We start from the raw sequence: 8,055 nt of genomic DNA, 5'->3' as shown, positions 1-8,055 counted from the left end.
CTTTATTGACTGATGATAAAACTGTACCCTAAGCAGCATGAGTTCAGTTTAATTAGAATATTTTGAACATACAGACGCTGGTTGTTGGTGAGGATTATTACAAATCAAGCATGTTGTGATACTCTGTGGAGTATTTATTACTTTTTTGATCTTCTCACACCTATGCCCATATAATCATCCCACATCAACACTTTCTCACATGATATCTTCCTGCTGCTTTCTGAGGAAGCTTTTAATACCTTCAGGTGAGACTGTAGGCTACTGTGTGCTTGGGAACAGTCTGGCAGCATGTGCTGCCTCTGTGTTTGTTCTGTCATTAAAAACAAAATCTTGCTGCTAAATTGTTGTTCTGTATGGCTTCACAATCACACCTCCTACACATTTCACAGAAACGGTGTGTGTTGATTCAATTAAGAAATTAATAGCTACCACTGCATCCACAGTATCTATCACTTATCATTATTTCTCTTTAAAACAAATGCATGTTGAAGTCCAACCATAATTCTTCACATTAAAACCAGGCAACATTGTGAAAGGAGTTAAAATTTCATCAACATTGTTCAAATAGAGATTGCCACTTAGTGTTACATAGAAGCAAGCTTCACCACTGGCTAGCCATCCATGACAAATACATCCTGTTTATTTTTATCTTTGATAGTTAGATGAGAACGTCAAAACATTTCTCATACCTTTAGGATAAATATGAAGCTAATGCTAGCGGCCAATAGTCTTAGCTTAGCATAAAGCCAAGAAAAAGGTGAAATAACAGACACGCTTGATTGAAAGATAACAAAATAAGCCTTCCAGCATTTCTCAGCCACGGATTAAATGTAGACTACAATACAATGTTAATTTGTGAGTTTAAGAGGTGTTGGTTGCACCTGTTTCCAGCTTTTACGCTAAGCTAACATAACTGACTGATGCTTTGGAATAACTACTAACAAGAGTAAACATTAGCTAGGTTATCTAACATTCAAATGTCCGTTACCTGAGGCTACTGATCCCTTTACATTGGGCTTCACAGCCCAGCCACTCCTCTGGACAAACATAACTGCTCTGGACAACAAACATATGGTTGCTTCTTCCGCATCCACACTCAGCTCTTGTACGATGATGAAACATGATGACATTCCTGCTCAAAGTACATCTTGTGTTTGTACCAGTTGTTATGAAACCCCCTAACTGCACAAACAATTCTAGTTTTCGTAGTTGCTGCTACGGTGAAAAGTGAGGTCACCTAGCCAATTACCCAGGAGTGCCTTAACCGGAAGTCAAGCTGAATGGATAGCAACGAAACTATTCGTTTAAGATTGTGTACATTTAATCACCTGTCACCTGCACACTTTCTTACCTTTTTAAAACAAATTTAGAGCAGGTTCTTTGCTGAAAGTTTACTCTCCTTTGAGACAGGCTACTTTTCTGATGCAGTATTCAGCAAGAACACACCACTGACATTTTCTTTGTGAAGTTTGTTTCTTGCTGCACACAGAATGTGACCCAATAACCTTAACAAAGAGACAAACCAGTGCAGTGTGCAACCTGTCACACCTTGCTCACTTTTTCTGCAGCTTGTTTTGTCTCTGGATTAACTTTTGACTGTGCAAGCTGAAGAATCTAAATTGGTTCTCAGTGACCCCTTTCAGTCCCTTTAGACAATGTATTGACTTTCTGCGTCAAGGTACCCAAACCCTGTGCTCTAAGGTTAGCAGGAGAAGAAAAGATCAATCCGTCGGTGAATCTGTGCATGTGAAAACAAGGATTCAGGAACTACATCTCGAATAACCTTTGCTTTAATATATGAGTCAGGAATTCAGGTCTTGAGTTACAGCGAATTGGAGAGTTAAACTGCACATCAAGATTAAGTTATTTTCATATTAGTTAGTCAGCACAATTGCACAACACACACACACGCACACAGGCACAATCACAAGCACACAGAAGCCGGTATCCCCTTACTAATTACCATCAGACCTTTTGGAAGACAAAATTCCAGCAAGGCGATATTTGACGTCTGATTTCTGCTCTGTTGTGTGACCAGGTTAACTAATGGAGTAGCTAATCAAAGGGTGTCGGTCATGTCTGTCTCACCTTTGTTAATAGATGAGTGTTGACCTCCCAGCTACGCCTGCCCCCAAGTCCCCTCCCTCAACACAGACCTGATGCCCCATACACTCTCATTCAAAACAAACCAGGACTAATCGGCACCTCCAGCCAGCTGGAATGTCCCCAGTTTCTATAGGAGTGGAGGCTTAGTGAAAAAGCAGACAGGTATTCTGAACAGAAAACAAGCCCAGACTCATTCACTGATGAGGCTGCAGTGCACCATTATAAAAAGAGGGAGTGTTGTGGAAGCTTTTGTATTAGTGGTCTCAATGAGAGAAAACACTCTTGGCAGAGAAAATGTTGAAAATTCTGCAAAATGTGACTATGAATGCAGCCAAACATAATGAAACAATGCCTCTTATTATGATTTTATGTGTTAAGTCCCCATGGTAACGGAGTGTTTTCTTGATGGTTTGGACACCATAAGCCATGTCTATAGCGTTGTGTGTTGCAGTGATGGTGCTGACTAGCCATTCACGCTCCAGTGATATTCCGATAAGGCACAATGTTGCAGCAAAATGGGGTGTTTTCAATGATTCCTGCTGCGATGCCATTCCTCCACTGTTATTACTGCACGTTCCATTACACCATGTCAGTGAGAGAAGTACATAAACACAGGGTACTGACAGACCCCCTGTCTCACACATGAATGAGAGAATTATCCAGCTCCCTCTGCCCCAACACATTCATTTTGCAAAGTAACTTTTGACATGATGTGCAGGGTGCTCCAATGCAACTATTTTTAAAGCATTTTTTAGAGTTGTTCGATGCATAGTCACCCAGGAGTGGCCACCAGAGGGCACTAAGGAGCTCCTGCTGGAAGATGGATTGACAACTTTTAGTGGCTATGGTCAATATTTTTTAACAACAACGAACCAATTGAATGGGTGCGTATAATTAAAAATCCACAGAGAATTATCACCTACTCTGCAGGTCCCGAGAACTCCAAAGAGGTTTTTATCTCTTCCTTCAGCTCATTGTTTAGACTTTTCGGGCATCACCTTTGATGTTTTGGTCCTCTTGCACCGCTCTCGTAGTGTTGTTTTCAGCTGCAATGTGAGCTGTTCACTAATTGGGGGACACACAAAGTTAAGAATTACACAATGAACATAGCAGAACATTTAGCTCATGACATAACTATAGATTCATTGCGCTCAGCTATGCCTCCAGCATAGACCACCTAGTGAGTCTGGGAAGAGATGGAGCTAATTCTTAAATACCGGATAGTTTGGTCAGTATCAGTGCTTCATGTTTTAAAGATTAAACATATGCTTTGTGTGTAAAATATGTAAAGTAACTATAACTGTTAAATAAATAGAGTAATGCAGTTAAAAGTACAATATGCACCTCTGTAATGCAAAGCAGAAGTGTTAAATAGCATTAAAAAGAAGTACTCTAGTAAAGTACATGTACCCTGAAATTGTACTTACGTAGAAAAAAATACACTTAATTGTTACCTAAATGTAATAACAGGGACAATGACAAGTTCTGATCAATTGCATGTTGAAATTAACGATTCATTCAGTCTTTGCTGGGAAAGACCATGACCCAGGATCACTCAGCATTGCCCATGACAATCCAGATACAAACAAAAGGCTCGCTAAGGAATTCTTTGATGTCAGTTCACTGAATCTGCCTGAAACTCTTTTCTATAAAGCTCTAGTCAATGTTGTTTTATCAATTTTAATTAAGACTGAAGTGACTAGAATAACTTTTTAAAAAGAAGTTTTGAAAAATTTTAGAAATGTTGGATATTCGCGTAATTCCATCTCCTGGCTCCTGCCAATAGTTGAAATTCTGCAATTTGATTATGATTCAGACTTTATTATTTTGCTTTTCTGTACAGCGACAGTGATTCTCAATAAGACATAATCACATTGCACCATATTTGTCGAGAGCTCACACAAATCATATTCACACTGGGTCTCCTTTTCCACGGGAGAGACAGCCCATTTGTATTCTGGGTGTGACACCTCAAATCTGCATCCAAATGGGGAATGAAATATTTATGCTGCAAAATGATGACACTCTTCATTGTCAATTTGCTTGAACATAAAAGTGCATTAGAAGGTAGATGCATTCCTGCCCAGGCAAGTCAGAACAGAATCAGCCAATGAGGCGTCACATAGAGAGAGAAAGAGATGAGGGGAGTATCAAGGTAAGAGAGAAAACCTCTGTGCGGCCTCGGGCTACAGAGCCTGTAGACAAGGCCGACACCCAGGAATCTCACACAAATACATTCAAATTGCAATAAATGTCAACAGGCTCTGAAGCAAACACCATCATTTAAAAATCAAAAGAGTTTTTGTTTCATTATTCAAAGGTAGGATAATTATGTACATTTGTTCAGCAGTATGTCTTGTTTTGCTTCATGGGAGAATAAATATGAAGCAACATGAAATGGGCTCATAATGCTGCATATTTCATCCCACACACATGAATAAACAATAAGTATCAACGACAGATATGATATGTTTATGTAACTTTTATGTATGTCATTAGTGAAGAAATTCCTGAATTGGGGTTATACTGTAGACCAACATACTGTAATTTGCATTTTAATGTAGATGCAGAATGATGCAAATTTCTGCAGCGATGTAGCCTACACTCCTGCATCATACAGCAGCTTTGCCATACATCTTGGAGATTAAATTACCTTTTTTTTTTAATCAGTTCGATTAAATGGCACAAATGCAAAGCAGCGAAGACTACTAGGGTTATCACCTAACATCATTATGCTAACCCCAAATGACTTTGTAGCTCTTTTATTTTGAAATTTAATTTGCTTACAAACAGCAATGCTTTTAGAGATTAGGAATTTAAAACAAAAGATGTCTTAAATTTGTGCATTATGTCAAATACTGTATCATGATGTTCCCCAGATGTAGAGTTCTGTAATAATCATATAATAATTCAGTGTTTCAGCCATCTGTGGGGGGATCACAGCAACACATGCATGTGCCACCACAGAGGCTTTCTGGAAATCCGAACGTTGTGTTGAAGCTCACATTCCTCACGGTGACGTGTTTCAACGGAGCCTTCGTGCTGTGTGCTGCCTTCAGGGAGCGTAGTTGCTGAAATACGGCACCTCTTCATTCAGCAAATCTCCCTGTCTAAGGGTCAGCGCTTACTCAAAACATCTCTGAATGACTGTTTTTTTACCAGTAACCCTCCCTGCTTGTTCATTCCAGCAAAACGTGGAGGCACAGGTTTTTAGAAACCTGAGGACTGTCTGCACTGTCACCAACCTGTCAAGTTTGAGGTACGCCTCCCACTGGGGCAAAAATACAAGTATAAGCTCACCTTCTTAAGCTTTATTAAGAACAATAGAACAATCTGGGCTAAATATTTAGCAAACAAAGAGATTATTTTCTGAAACTATGATGGATATTAAATGTATAAAACTGTAATTATGTAAGACACACGTGATCTGAATCACAGTCATAAACCAGCACCAATCAAATCTACTCAGCAGAGCTTTTGAAACGGGCAAACACACTTTGCAGACTGCTTGTTGTCATTCAGTGCTTGATGTTTACGTTTTGCATATTGTTTTAGCAATATCAATAAAAAAATGTTGTAGCACTGTGCCTTTTTTGTGGATAGGAGCTGCTGTTTAACACGGGGCTTTTGATCTCATCTGAGGCAGCTCCCCAAAAACAGCACACACACCTTTGTCAGAGACATCAAGGAGACATCAGGTGATGCATCTGATACACACTGATACAGGCTGCCAGTGCGGTAAAAGTCAAGCTGTGAAAGGAAGGGAAATAGGTTTTATTACATATTTATTTGCATAAACATTTTAAACAAAGCAACACTATTAGTTCAAACAGTCCACAGTGTGAGGAGACAGCAAGCAGCCAGTAGAGTCTTTCTCAGTGTGGTTAGTAAGCCAGACGCAGGGTTGCCTTCGAGTGCAGTGTTTTTAGAGGCTCGTTTTTCAGCTGTCACCAACCACTGGTCCAAAAGATTACCCCGAACAAGTCACACTGTCCAGAGCTATCTGGCCCACACAGAACACAGAGGTAAAGCACAGTCTGTCTCTGGAGAACAACAGCTCATAACTCAAAGATATTGGTGTCCTTGTCAATAAAATCATATATAAAGAAGATTGGGCTCAAATGAATGTGTTCTCGAGAGAAATATCTTGTCAGGTGAGGCAGGCTCGGTGCGGCTCTCTACCTCAGAAATGTGTTGGTGCTGTGCCTCCCCACCCACCCCCCTCCTCAACCCCCTAACCCTGCCATTGTGAGGGGAAGGAATGCTTTTCAAAAAGTCAGTCCTTTCACAGTGAGGGATGTTGGGTGTCGCCCCATTTTTCATTTAGGGCTGAACGGGGGGGGGGTATGTGCAGATGGAGAGGTTTCTTTGAAATAAATGCATGTATGTATATATGTATGTGTTGGGGGGGGGCAGAAAACAAATTACATTGGCTATAATACACATGACAATCCAGTTACCTGCACTGATTAATTATTTTGATAATAAATCACCATATGAATTATAGTGATTTTACGGCTGAAGGATATTCAGGAGGTAGAATATAGAGCTCACTGCGAAGGCACATTTTTTTCCCTTGCCACAGTTGCAAATTATCTTTCAAATATCTTTATGAAAATGGGTTTGAAGGGCTTCTGAAATACTTCAGAGATGTTCTGGCCTAATGAAGAATGTAGTTTACTCTAGAGAACGAGACAAAAACGAGCCAATTACAGCAGAGACTCATCAAATAATGAACCCAGTGCCTTTATTCGATGAATATTACATGAAACTCCTTTTTTTCATTTGTAAGTTTATGACTTCCTTGGAGTCTTCTTTCAAAGCCTTTGAAGTGGATAAGATGTTGTGTCTGTTATGTTAACAAGAGATTTTTTTTTTTAAATGATGGTTTTACTAATGCTGTGGTTTGTGCGCGGCAGTTTTGAGAATACACCTTTACTTTTATTTCATGTTTCCGTAGTTATTTTTTCTTAACTCTTGGCAATAAAACCACGCCACATGGCAGGGTGTGGTGTTTTTTATGACTGAAAAAAATGGGTGGTCCTACTCAGGTGTTTGCATCTTATTGGTTGGTGCGGTCCTCTAAAACACCAATACCTGAATCAGGTCGAGAAAAAAGTCAGAGAGGAGACAGATAGCAGCTCGTCCCTTCAGTCCCTCGTGGAGACCGCCTTGAACATTTCTGTTGTTTGATTTACACTTCACTCATAGAGTCACTGGGGAACTAAAGGAGCAAATAAGGTGAGTGATGCATTTTAAGCAAGGTAAGGAATTCATCTATGCACAAAAAAAAAGCAAAAAGTCTAATCGTGCAAATACTTCAGACAGCAGATTTGTGTAGAAATACAACTATATCATAACTAATCATTTGTTACAAAATTGCTTGTAGTCAATGTATTAAAATGACAAGATCACCTGGGGAAATCATGTGCTTGGAGGCAGAATTTATATTAAGATACGGCTGGAGCAACAGAGATTTTTGGGCGTAGGTGGGTGGCAGAAAAAAAAGTGTGCCTGTCTAAATGCATAAAAGTATGACTATCAGAAAGCTTCAGGTGTTGGGAGTGAGGAAAGTGTTGAGTTGGTCTAGTGTTTCCCCAGGAGTGGGACCCTGAGGCAGACAGATAGGAAGACTGACCGTGATGTGACTGTGGTGGGCTCGAAGAGGGCTGCGGAGGGGTTACATCACTGATGACTAGACTAGAGTCATTCAGCTCAGGCCTGTGATAACGTGCCAGAGCCCAGGATTTCAACAGCAGCCTGAAACCCTGGAGCCACAGATCAGGGCAGGCCTGGTCTCGCTCAGACTCAGGCTCAGACTTAAACTCAAGAAAAGGGAGAGGCCGGCATCCAATTCCTGCCGCACTCACTTGCCACCCCCTCAACCTCTGAGGCTTCCTCATAAATCACACAGTCCCAATCGCCTGCTCTGCACCAGGTGCCAGGGTC

Source organism: Seriola aureovittata, chromosome 9 (genome assembly GCF_021018895.1).
Source record: "Seriola aureovittata isolate HTS-2021-v1 ecotype China chromosome 9, ASM2101889v1, whole genome shotgun sequence".
Classification (NCBI taxonomy): Eukaryota; Metazoa; Chordata; class Actinopteri; order Carangiformes; family Carangidae; genus Seriola; species Seriola aureovittata.
This window is presented reverse-complemented; position numbering follows the sequence as displayed.